The 13,589-nt window shown below is 49.5% G+C and overlaps 2 protein-coding genes across 2 annotated transcripts in view; one reads left to right on the top strand and one right to left on the bottom strand.

Moving 5' to 3' along the window:
• Positions 1-3,184, bottom strand: part of LOC146058055 (polyunsaturated fatty acid lipoxygenase ALOX15B-like) — a 28,893-nt gene extending 25,709 nt beyond the window's left edge. The window contains exon 1 of the mRNA XM_083170018.1: positions 2,981-3,184. The gene's annotated coding sequence lies outside the window, so the exon portion shown is untranslated. The remainder of the gene's footprint in view (positions 1-2,980) is intronic.
• The window catches only part of LOC146058051 (hydroperoxide isomerase ALOXE3-like), a 101,927-nt gene that overhangs the window by 70,486 nt on the left and 17,852 nt on the right, over positions 1-13,589 (top strand). The gene's annotated exons all lie outside the window — the stretch shown is intronic.

Raw genomic sequence — 13,589 nt, 5'->3', positions numbered from 1 at the left:
CCGTGAATTGTTGTGATCACGTCCGAATCTCGACAAACCACAGGCGATTACGCAGACTTGACCCCTTTTCACCGATCACGAAGCGGGACATTGAATCCCCCCTGGCAACATGCTGTCGAGCAAAACAAAAATGGGCTGGCTGTCAGGACAGAGCAACAGTTGTGACCCAGGATTGAATACCCCCTTACTCTGAAAATCTGTTATCTTGGGGCATAGCTGAGGATGCTCTAGATAACTACAGTTTGCAATTTGCTGTAAATATGTATTTATTGGCCAAGGTCTGCATAGCAGGACTTTGAACGGCTGCAGAATGTCCTGATTTTCATTCTTGGCTGTCTTTGATGAATGTAATGGTGGAGTATGGCCCTCATTCTGGTTGATTCGCAGCGGCCGCTTGTCCGATATTTTGCGTATGCACATTCACAGCAGCATTTCTGCACATGTGTATACGCTGGGTGCTTGTGTACTCTGCGAAAAGTCTGTTCGTCGGGTGCACGTACCCAGCCTTGTGAGTGTGTGGTGGAGAGAGGCATGGGGTGCCGGGCTGGTCATTAGCATATGTGAATGCGTTCTCATGAAAACGCAGGGTGTACACATGCTAATGCCTCCAGGACGCACGTGCGGGGCACGGAGAGCTGACACAATGATGTCTGGACCACCATTACATATGCCATCATTCAATGGTTGCCAACCATGGAAAGATGGGGGAGGTTCCCACTGGCATGCGAATGGATGTTCATGTACTGTAAAACATCCATTCGCAAGCCTAGCGAATGAATCCTGCTTGTGAATAGGTGGCGCCGACTAACCATTTGCAAGGTGGGGTTAGGGTGACTTGCACGATGCAAATTTGCATCTGAGCGAGTCAACTAGAATAAGGGCCAATGAACATTATTTGTGTATCTCAGTCTGGAGTTGTTTTATATATGTAGTTGCTCCAAGTCGTCTCCACTGAAAAATGTACTTTATGTTTTGGGATGTGTGACTTTAATATATATGTGCACTATTTTAGTTATAATTACAATTACAATCATTTGGGGCCTATTCTGACCAATTTGGTCGGGTCCAAATTCAGCGCCTACTCCGATGTTTGGGACATGCGCATGCTCGTGTCTGTGCATGTGCAAACTCAGGGAGCTAACAGCTTTGGCGAATTTCACACTAGCCGGGTCATTCGCTCCAGAGGGGGCGAGCTGGGTATGGAGCAGGGGAATGCGATGCCTGCTTGGGGCGGGCGGCTAATGTCACATGATGTTAGCGCCCGCCCCCGTTTCTGCGATCTTCGTCAGTTCAGACTGACTTTTATTACCGAATTGGAGAGTCTGAATCAGGCCCTTTATGTACCCATCAGTGACTGCTAAATCCTGTAATGATGGCCACCAAACCTCACCAATGACCAGCTTTTTGTAATAGAAACCCACACAAATCCCCCTCAGTAAATGTACCACTAGGGAAAGATTTAGAGGTGAATTATCTAAGTTTAACAGCAATGCCCCATCGGAATAAATATTGAATAAATTAAGACCATTTTAATCATCTATAAAGGCAAGGAAAGTTGTATTCTCTTCTCAATCCCATTACAACAACAAGGGCCACGGAAATACCATAAGGAATACCAGGGCCGGATTATGCCTTCGGGGGGCCCAGGTCACTTTAGACAGGTGCCCCCCTCCCACTTGTCTGTACTGGCTGCAAAGTGCATGGGAGAATATTACACTGTCAAAACACATGTTAAAGATAGTATAAACTTGGTCAAAGGGTAACTGCAGGGGGGGGGGGGGGGGGATTACCCACTTCGGTGGTATGCCCGGAAGTTCTCCGGGCTCTGCTGTGCTGTCACAGCGGGCTGTCCCGGAAAATTTCCGGGCATACCACAATACAGTATGTAGATGTGCGCCAGTGCTGCCTCCAGCACTGGCGCACTATGCGCCTACATAATGTCCATTCGTCTTTCCCCCGGGCACTCCTCATCGACGCTGCTGCAGGTCAGTCCCCTTCGCGCCGCCACAGATTACTCCCCTCCCCTCATTTGTCCATCCGTCGGTCCCCGGGCACTCCTCACCGCCACTGCTGAAGGTCACTCCACGCCACCGCAGGTCACTCCCCTCCGCGCCGCCACAGATCACTCCCCTCCGCCCCCATCCATCATCGCTGTGCACTCGAGCCCAACACCGGAGCACACTCCCTGCTGATGCCAGGCACTCCTCCTCCCTGAGTGGCTGCTCGGGGCCGCTGCTACTGCTGCTGCTTCTAGATGCAGCGCACTACAGTTGAGTGGTGGGTTTTCTTGGGGCAGGACAAACCTGCCCTGTTAGGTTTGTCCTGCCCCATGAAAACCCACCACTCAAGGGGTTAATATAAACATAAACTTATATATATAAAATACCATATGAAAAGCCTGTGTTTGTCCCTCTGTACCTTACTCTGTAGGAGTCCTGACAGGCTCAGCACTGCCTCTGATTAAAAACCCTCCCATGCCTCCCATGATGAGGCCGCTGCTGCTGTTCTCCATGGGCATGAGAAGCATATGATGAGCTCCACCAAGCAGCGCTAAGCACAAACCTCTCAGCCTCTGACCTCTTGTGCAAAATGTCATGGAACATGTCAACTCACAGTAATGCACTGCACACTTGTGCTGTTGGTGTGCCTTGGCTCCCGATGCTCAGCACCATTAATCATTGTCACATTGGCAGATAGACGAAGCTGCAGCACTACCCCACCCCATGCACAAAAACTTTAGCTTAAAAAAAATATATATATATTTTTAAACAACATACAAATCACAGGGCACCCCTAGATAGAGGGGTACTGATCCCCTGAGTAATATGCATGCAGTTAAATCCGGCCCTGAGTAATATGCATACAGTTAAATTTTGCTCCTTATCCACTAGGTCAGTGTAGCATCACAATCACCAATAAATGAACAACAAATGTATTTCTCCATCACATACTATAAGGTAAGTTACAGGCAGCACCTTACTTTTTTGTTGTTGTGCCCAGTAGAGAGACACCTGGTTTTTCTTTTTCGACACCTCTGGATCGGGTGATAAAAGCCACAGCACCAACTGATTTGGAAATATCTATTTAACCAATTACAACTGTGGGTGCGAAAAGTAAAGTATTATTAAAAAGATTTGCAATTACAGTGCATGCAAGGATGGCAGCAGGCAGGGATGGCAGCAGGCAGGGATGGCAGTTCAAAAAGACTGACACACCCAATGGCTGTTACACTAACTTTTATACTGAAGCATACCTGTCACATGACAACCTTCTCATCATAGCTTTATGCCAAGTATTACCATAATAGATATGATTAGTTGACAAGTCATTGCTGCATCATACATTGGGTAACATTTTCTCTGTAAGTACAGTTTCTGCTTTAATATATGAATCATTTTTTTTGACTATAGTGAAGTAACTTTGCTTCTCTGTAAAAACTGTATAAAATGTATCAATTCCCTCAAACTCTCTCTGCACATGTTGCATTTGCCCCACCCCCTCCCCCCCGCAGTGCACATGGTAATGCCCATTTTGAGAACAAACTTAACCTGCGATCAGGTCTTAATTGGGCTCTGTATCCAGACTGCACTGTATCCTGCACTGTATCCCAATTTGTGTCCAACCCACAATGTATCCTGAACTGTATCTAATATGCACTGTACCCGACACACACTCTATCCTGCACGTGCATTGTAACCGACACTGTATCTGACCCACACTGTATCTTGCACTGTATCTGATACATCCTGTATCCTTCACTGTATCTGTCCTACACTGTATCCTGCACTGTATCTGTCCTACACTGTATCCTGCACTGTATCTGTCCTACACTGTATCCTGCACTGTATCTGACATGCACTGTAACCGACACTGTATCTGACCCACACTGTATCTTGCACTGTATCTGATACATCCTGTATCCTGCACTGTATCTGTCCTACACTGTATCCTGCACTGTATCTGTCCTACACTGTATCCTGCACTGTATCTGACACACACTATACCCTGCACGGTATCTGACATGCACTGTAACCGACACTGTATCTGCCCCACACTGTATCTTGCACTGTATCTGATGCATCCTATATCCTGCACTGTATCTGACCCACACTGTATCCTGCACTGTATCTGATGCATTCTGTATCCTGCACTGTATCTTATGCATCCTGTATCCTGCACTGTATCTGTCCTGCACTGTAACCCACACTGTGGCCCTGATTCTTGTTGACTCCCTGCCCTCCACCCAGCGAATAGACGCGCCGCGCTGCGAATGGATGATTTCCATATACATCCATTTGCAGGCTAGAGTGCAGGCCCGAAATCATTCGATGGTCGCCAACTATCGAATGATTTCTACAGTGCTCGCAAATCAGTCAGTCTCTCTGGACTAAAGACTCTCTGCGTCCTGCTCCAAGAACTGGGCAGGCGGTTGACGTCAGACGGCCGCCCACGGAAGGCAGGTATGCATGAGAACTCCCAGCGGTTTCCTGGGCACACCCAGTGTTTTCGGTTGGCCTGCAAATATTCTCTTTAAAGTATAATTATGACAATTACTTAATTATACTAAGTGTACTGTAATAATTGATTTCTATTAACTAAATTGTCTACCTTAATAAACACCCTAATAAAACAACATTTGAACCCCATACCTCCCAACTTTGTCACTTTAGGATGCGGGACGATGCTGCTGCGCGCCGGAGGCGCGCCGAAATACTCGGGGGCATGGCCTAATTTGGGGACGTGGTCTATACTCACGCCCCCCGCGAGGCCACGCCCCCATTTTGCCGCTATGGGGACATGACCCAGAGGCTCTGTGAGCCTCTAGCCATGCCCCCAGCCCCCTGGCTGCGGGAATAGACGCTGTGCGCATGCGCACAGCGTTTATTCCCCGCTGCTTAGCAGCTGACAGGGGGGACTCCCAACAGCCCCCCCACGCCCGCGGGTGGGACAGCGGGACAGGCCCTGACAATCGGGACTGTCCCGATAAAATCGGGACTGTTGGGAGGTATGGAACCCTCATTACATGTATATTTATTATGTTCTAATGTGACACTTTGTTGGTGTTAGACATGATAGATGTGTTTAAAAAATAAATGAGACTTGTATGTTTGTGTTGCAGTGAAAAAGTTAGTCCACAGGCAACACTGCAAAGTTCACAGTCCCCTATGTTAGATACACTTCAGATCACTTTAAAGCTTATTCCGGCTAGTTCTCATCAAGAAATGGCTTACACAATGTTACATACTGTAGAGCAGGGGTCCTCAAACTTTTTAAACAGGGGGCCAGTTCACTGTCCCTCAGACCGTTGGAGGGCCGGACTATAGTAAAAACAAAAACTATGAACAAATTCCTATGCACACTGCATATATCTTATTATCTGCCTATACAGGGTGTTTACATGCTTGTACCCCAAGGGTTAAATGCTCATTGCATTCCCAGCAGAAACAGCACTGCTGCCTCCTTCAGACTCCCACCCCAGCGCTTGCTCATGTCTAGAATCACAAGCGGTGGCCAGGAGCTGCGTGTACCATCTCTAGTTAGTTACACAGCTCCCCCGCAGCAGCCGCAGACCTTTCTGCCTCACCTGCCCACAGCAAGGAGGAATACACGCCTGCACATTCTACCAGCCTGGCGCTGTTCTGCCAAGGCTACCCAGGCCAGCAGCAGCCAGTGGCCACCGGAAAACATGAGGGAGGGGTTGCGCCGATGCACTGAGGAAGTGGTGTGCGTTTTTTTTTTATGTGGCCGCGCACCATTCCTCGACTTCTATATATCAGCGCATCTTCATGTTGGAGGGAGGGGTCAGGGAGCAGGGAGCTTTCTCCCTTCTTACCTCCTGCTGCAGCCCGCCAGACATACAGCCCAGCGTCGGGCTGCTTGGCCGCGGAGCCTGGTGTATGGCAGGAACGGAAGCAGGAGCTGTTTCCCTGCCTCCTGCTGCAGCCCGACACACCGCACGTAGGTGGGCAGTCCTGCCCATGGGCATTCCTGCCCATGGATGGGAAAAAAAGGTCCATGGGAGGAGCTGCGTGCAATCGGGCATGCACGCAGCCCTCCCGTGGCCTTCTTTTTGGTGGAATAAAAACGGGCGGCGGCTGTGTTTGTATTTAAATGCGCAGGAAGTCCGGCGGGCCATATAAATGTCCTCAACGGGCCGCATGTGGCCCGCGGGCCGTAATTTGAGGACCCCTGCTGTAGAGTATGGCTGTCAACCAAAACAGCTCCATCTGATGGTTATAGCTGAGGATACAAGTTATTCTAAATGCGCACACACAGAAGCAGACCTTCTACACTGCTTTATCCATACATTTTGTAATCACCTCCACCACTATCAGTGGCGGTTTTTACCTATGGGCTGCAGAGCTGCAGCCCCCCCAGGTAAAACCCGCCACTGTCTTTGCCTAAAGTGAAGTCAAATGCAGTCTGTGAGACTGCTCTGGCTTCAATGTGACTGGCAGTGACTTCCTATCGGAAGTCCGACCTGCCAGTCACTCAAGGCAGTCCCTTTGGGAGGTGTTCCCTCCCTCCGGGATGCCTCTCTGTGCGCAAATGTGGGGCAGCCGCCAAAACGGGTTCTGCGCCTGCGCAGTAGTTACTGCGCATGCACTGGCCCCGTGCAGAGAACCAGCGCCCGGGGAGCATGGAGAACGTGGTAGTGGCAGGGCAGCGGCATCAGAGGGGGGCCCTGAATTGCGGCAGCCCCCCCCCCCTATCTCAAGAACGGTAAGAGCCGCCACTGACCACTATGCTACGGTAAACCTTGGTATGCCATTTCAATGTACTATGCCTTTGGCTCTTTTTTTGCATTTAGCAGACCAGCCTGACATCCCCAAACATGACAAAAAAAACTTTTTTTATTGCTGTTAGCGGTAGGTGAAAAGCCATCATACAACAATGGATTCATGACTCTGCACCCACATGGGTCCATATGGCCACCTCTAGACTACTTTTTTTTACTTACTATGATTTGCCTGGAGACGACATTACACAAAGAATATTTAACCCCTATTTTGTTTCAATGTAAAGCAATGCTGGACTGATATGGCACACATGGGGCAACCCTGGAATTATACAACACACATGGCAGCACCCAGGGAATTATACACGACACATGGCAGCATCCCTGGAATTATACACAACACATGGCAGCATCCCTGGAATTATACAGGACACGTACAGTAGCAGCACCCCTGGACTAATATGACACACATGGGGCACTCCTGGGATTATACAGCATACATGGCAGCATGCCTGAACTGATATGTCACACATGGCTGCACCTCTGTAATTATATGGCACAGATGGCGGCAACCCTGGAATTATACAACACACATGGCAGCACCCAGGGAATTATACACGTCACATGGCAGCATTCCTGGAATTATACACGACACATACAGTAGCAGCACCTCTGGACTAAAATGACACACATGGGGCACTCCTGGGATTATACAGCATACATGGCAGCACCCCTGTCTTGATACAGCACGGGTGGTGGCACCCCATGAATTATACGGCACAGATGGCAGCAGCCCTGAAATTATACAGCACAGATGGCAGCACCTCTGGATTTATGCAGACGAGCCACAAGGCAGCTAAACCCCATGGACTTACTAATGTAAGTAGATAAGCATGTATCCAGTAACATGGCTAGTATTGGCAATGGCACAAAGGGGGGGGGGAGGGTACTATTTACCCGGGCCCAGGTCTAATACAGGTGCCCAGAGCCCACTACTCCCTCCCACATGCATAGACCCAGGCACAGAGAGGGTGAGTGAACTGCCGCTGCAACAGCCTCTCTCCAGCCCAGCACACGCTGCTCAGTGCTGTATGCTGAGGTGGTGAGAGAGTATGCAGGGCCGTCTTTTCGTATGGGTTTAATGGCCACTTGCCCAGGGGCTCCAGGTGTATAAGTGCCCTATGTTGATAGCTGAGGATCCCCTTTTTCCAGGGATACCAGAATTTGAAAATCGGCCCTGGGGAACTGGAGATATCCAACTTCAAAGCAGCAGTCCACATCCGACCTGTTAATTGCAATTCCCAGTCATATTTCTCAGGTTCTCTCTGACATAGTTTTTCTGAGAGTATATTCCAAAAGCTGGGACTCTGTCGACACTAGCGGCTTGTCTCTATCATGCCCAGAACCAGAGATATCAGCCTTCCAGCAGCCGGTCCCTGCTCCAGCTCCAAACGTCTGGTGTACAGTTTTATATTTTTGTCAATGGATTGCTCTGGCTCCTGATCTCTGATCCCCAAGTCCCCAGCACCTCCTGAAAGTTGGGACTCTAGGTTTTTATACTATTGAAGGCTAAGAAATCTATTTCCAGATAATGGCGATATCTGCATTCAAACAAGCTGCCCTTCCACCGGAAAATGACGAATATTAAGCCAACTCCATTATCCAACCCTCCCCTGCGTATAAAACACCCCCTACCTCCCTTGAAGTCATTTACAAGGGACCCTTCATTCAGCTCAATGTCCCCTTCCACACATTAGTGTTCTCCCTCCCACCACCTGTGCAGTAAAGGGGTAATTAGCAGAAGTTACTGCTCCAGGTCCTACATGTTGAGTGGAAGATGGGTAATGGCCCCAGTGCATTGCTTTGCCCAGGGGCCCACACTGCTGTTAAGACGGCCCTGAGAGTATGTTGCAGCGGTAGCCTGTCCTCTGTCTCTCCATGAGCAGGAGTGTAATGCCGCCTGCAGCCCACAGGCGCCTGCAAAGTTTTTATTTTCTGTTTTACAGGGGTGTGGCCACGCCTCCTCATTTTACCAGGGCCCAGTAGAGCTGTCACTGTCCTTGAGTATTGGGCACAGCAATATAGAGATTTACATGAGTAAATTTGACGTGAGACAAAATGACTGCAAACCACTGAGAGCTGCAGTGGCAAACGCAGGATTTTCAGAAGGGGGTTTCCAGAGGGGCGGAGCAAAGCACGGAGATGGACACTTAGGTGACTCAGTATATGCCGGGTCAGTTAAAGTATTATAGATAGACCAAATGTATATTAATAATAATAACAATAATAATAATACACACACATATATACATACATACATACATACATAACAGCAGTGTAGACCCCTGGGCATAGCAATGTATTGGGGCCCCTACCTATCCTCAAGCGGTATAGGGGTGGGGGAAGCTTTGATGTCCCCCGAGTGGTAGGGGGTATTCTATCAACTACTCATGCATTTAGGGCCTGGATCAGTAATTTCCACTAATTGCCCCTTTACTGCACAGATGGTGGGAGATGGGGTGGGAGAAAGGGGCATTGGGCTGAATGAAGGGGTCCTGATACATAACTTCCAGGGTGGTAGAGGATGTTTAATATGCAGAGGAGGGGTGTATAATGAGTGGGCTTATTATTCATAATTTTCTGGTGGGAGGACAGCTTGCTTGACTGCAGATATCTCCAGTTCCCAGAAATAGATTTCTTATGCTGCTTTCCCACTGCCTACACGGGTAAAGACCCGTTTTTTTTAAACGGGTCTTTAAACGGGTAAGAGCCATAAAGACTCTTTCCCACTGCAGCTTTTAAACGGTAAATTACCGTTTAAAAGCTGTTTTTGTCACATTCACACTTACCCGTTTAAAAACCCGTTTAAGCAGTGTAAAGATAGGGGGGGGGGGGAGAATTTAAAAAAAAAAACGGCGTGGGGTCCCCCCCACTGCCGTAACCAGCACCAGGCTGAAAGAGCCGGGGCTGGTAATAAAAAATCAGGAAACCCGACAAATAGGGGTTCCCTGATTTTTTACAACCAGCCCCAGGCTCCAGGTCCGGGGCTGGTTCCCAAAATACGGGGGACAAAATGACTAGGGGTCCCCCGTATTTTAAGAACCAGCCCCAGGCACAACCAGCCAGCAGGGTAATGCCACAGCCGGGGGACACTTATGATATAAGTTCCCGCGGCCAAAGCATTAACCCTACCGACCAGTCAGCCTGGCCAGGGGCCCTGGGGGAGTGGGGACCCCCCCAATAAAGGGGTCCCCCCCCTCCAGGACTTACCTGACCAGGCTGAAGCCTGGTGCTGTCCCCGGTGACCCTGGAGCGGTGGTCACCGGGCTGATGGTATTGTGTAAAAAATAGAATAAAAACCATTGTCTTTTACTGGTGAACTATGAGTCCCAGCAAGCCTCCCCCGCAAGCTGGGACTTGGAGAACCACAAGTCCCAGCCTGCGGGGCATTAAAGGGCCCGCTGGGTCTTGTAGTTCCACAGTAAAAGAAAGAGTTAAATAAACACACTGACACACGTGAAAAATAAAAGTTTAATACATACATAACACATACATACTGATACTTACCTATCTTGAGCCCGTAGGTAGCCCTGGTCCTGATGTCCTGGTCCGTGTCGGCGTCTGTATCCAGTCGGCATCCCTGTCGGCGACGGCGTCGGCGGTCCGGAGTCCGAAGAAATCCATTTGGGAAGCTGTGGAAGGAAACCATACTCACCTGTCCCAGCGCGACGTAGTCCAGGTAAGGTCTTTGCAAAAAAAACAAACCGACACCCGAACCAAGCGAACAGGCAGAGAGCCGCACGGTGTGTTTACATCGTGCGGCTCCGCCCCCGAATGCCGCTATTGGCCGCCTTGCGGCCTAGCGGCCAATCAGGAGCCGCTAGGCCGCAAGGCGGCCAATAGCGGCATTCGGGAGGCGGAGCCGCACGATGTAAACAAACACACGTGCGTCTCCGTCAGTCCGGTCTGGTTCGGGTGTCGGTTTGTTTTTTTTGCAAAGACCTTACCTGGACTACGTCGCGCTGGGACAGGTGAGTATGGTTTCCTTCCACAGCTTCCCAAATGGATTTCTTCGGACTCCGGACCGCCGACGCCGTCGCCGACAGGGATGCCGACTGGATACAGACGCCGACACGGACCAGGACATCAGGACCAGGGCTACCTACGGGCTCAAGATAGGTAAGTATCAGTATGTATGTGTTATGTATGTATTAAACTTTTATTTTTCACGTGTGTCAGTGTGTTTATTTAACTCTTTCTTTTACTGTGGAACTACAAGACCCAGCGGGCCCTTTAATGCCCCGCAGGCTGGGACTTGTGGTTCTCCAAGTCCCAGCTTGCGGGGGAGGCTTGCTGGGACTCATAGTTCACCAGTAAAAGACAATGGTTTTTATTCTATTTTTTACACAATACCATCAGCCCGGTGACCACCGCTCCAGGGTCACCGGGGACAGCACCAGGCTTCAGCCTGGTCAGGTAAGTCCTGGAGGGGGGGACCCCTTTATTGGGGGGGTCCCCACTCCCCCAGGGCCCCTGGCCAGGCTGACTGGTCGGTAGGGTTAATGCTTTGGCCGCGGGAACTTATATCATAAGTGTCCCCCGGCTGTGGCATTACCCTGCTGGCTGGTTGTGCCTGGGGCTGGTTCTTAAAATACGGGGGACCCCTAGTCATTTTGTCCCCCGTATTTTGGGAACCAGCCCCGGACCTGGAGCCTGGGGCTGGTTGTAAAAAATCAGGGAACCCCTATTTGTCGGGTTTCCTGATTTTTTATTACCAGCCCCGGCTCCTTCAGCCTGGTGCTGGTTTCGGCAGTGGGGGGGGACCCCATGCCGGTTTTTTTTTTAACGGGTAAAGGGCTACCCCTTTCCCACTGCCGAAAAAACGGCTATTACACGTTAAAAACACTGCTTTTTACACGGGTAACAAAAACCGGTATTTGTTACCCGTGTAAAGCAACCTGGAGCTTTCCCACTGCAGCTCTAGCCGTTTAAAAAGGCTAAAAAAACGGCATTTACACGTGTAAAGCCTGCAGTGGGAAAGGGGTATTAGCTTTTAATGGAAATAAATCCCACCTACCAAATGGTATTGGGGACTAGGGGATCAGAATTCAGCAGGCAGAGCAATCTGCCAACCAGTGGCATAGCTACAAATTATTCTCCCCCCTGCCAAAAAAATTCCAGCATGCCCCCCCCCCCCCACACACACTCACACACACACCACCACCACCACCTGCTCGATGGGGCGAGGCGATGGACTATGGGCACCGCTGGCTGAGCTGACAGCTGACCCAGGCAGCAGTGAGCGCTGAGCTGGTCCTGATCCATGGATATCTAATGAGCGGGGACCCAGCGCAGTGCATATTTAATGAGTGGGCCCCCGCCTCGTGCATATGTAATGAATGGGACCCGCTCATTACATATGCATGGGGCGGGGACCCGCTCGTTTAATATGCACTGCACTGGGTACCCGCTCATTAGATATGTACAGGCCCGCTCGTTTAATATGCACTGCACTGGGTCCCCGCTCATTAGATCTGTACAGGGTGGGACCAGCTCAGTGCTCACTGCTGCCTGGGTCGCCTCTCAGTTCAGCCAGTGGCGCCCACCACAGACCCTGCTGGTACCGCTCCCCCAAGCCGCTGCTGGGTCTGCCACATATGTAGCTACGCCGCTGCTGCCAACGAGTATATAAAACTACATACCAGGTGTGTGGAGATGGAGCAGTAACCAGCTGCTGGAAGGTTGATATCTCTGGTTCTGGGAACAGTAGTCTGGAACAGCCGCTGCTGGGTCTGCCACATATGTAGCTACGCCGCTGCTGCCAACGAGTATATAAAACTACATACCAGGTGTGTGGAGATGGAGCAGTAACCAGCTGCTGGAAGGTTGATATCTCTGGTTCTGGGAACAGAGTCCCAGCTTTTGGAATATACCCTCAGAAAAACTCTGTCAGACAGAACCTGAAATATCTGACTGGGAAGAGCAATTAACAGGCTTGGATGGGGACCACTGTTTTGAAGTCAGATATCTCCGGTTCCCAAGGGCCGATTTTTAAAATTCTTGTACCCATGGAAAGAGGGGACCCTCAGCTTTCAGGCTAGGGCCCCTAGACTCCTGGGGGGGTTTCTGGGTACTCAGAAACCCCCCCTGCGTGCGCTACTGCGCTGTCACACAAAAACCCTCATACTATTTTAACTTACATCATCTTCAGATATTGAATCACTGATTATGCTGTTTACATGTGTTACAGATTTGCTTTGTTGCCTGTGGTGCGTCCTTTGAAAAGTTATCTTTATCGCCATGTAAAGTAGTTACTTTCAAACACCTGAAGGTGCATACACACGGTGAGATTTCACTTTCTATTAAGGTGCATACACACTCTACAATTTTTTTGACCAACTTTTTGACCAATTTCGTTCATTTCGGCCATTCTGAACGAAATTGGTCAAAATATCTTTCAGAGCGTTTGCGACGAACGACGAATGATGATGCGCATACCCGAAAGTTGTTCATCAAGGTTCATCAAGGTTGTTCGTCAACTGTGCATGCAGCTCAATTTGGATATCTCTCAAAAAGAGCCTATAAACTGTAGCTAGATCTTTCGTCTTTCATCTGTTGTCAATATCTTTCGTCCAGGACACTGGGTTCAAGGGAAATTCTTTCAGCAAAATTGGTCAGAAAAATTGTAAAGTGTGTATGCACCTTTAGACCACTATGAGATCTGGGTCTGTGTCTGGATCTGGGTTAGTTACAAGTCTTACAACTGTGTTCACATTCGATTTGACTATATAGTACAGATCTGTATTATATAGTCTTGCCTGCCAAGACTACTTATCTAATCGATTTCTAT

Source organism: Crinia signifera, chromosome 2 (assembly GCF_055691185.1).
Source record: "Crinia signifera chromosome 2, ASM5569118v1, whole genome shotgun sequence".
NCBI classification, from domain to species: Eukaryota; Metazoa; Chordata; class Amphibia; order Anura; family Myobatrachidae; genus Crinia; species Crinia signifera.
Note: the sequence above shows the minus strand (reverse complement) of the source record. Positions and strands in the feature narration are given on the sequence as shown.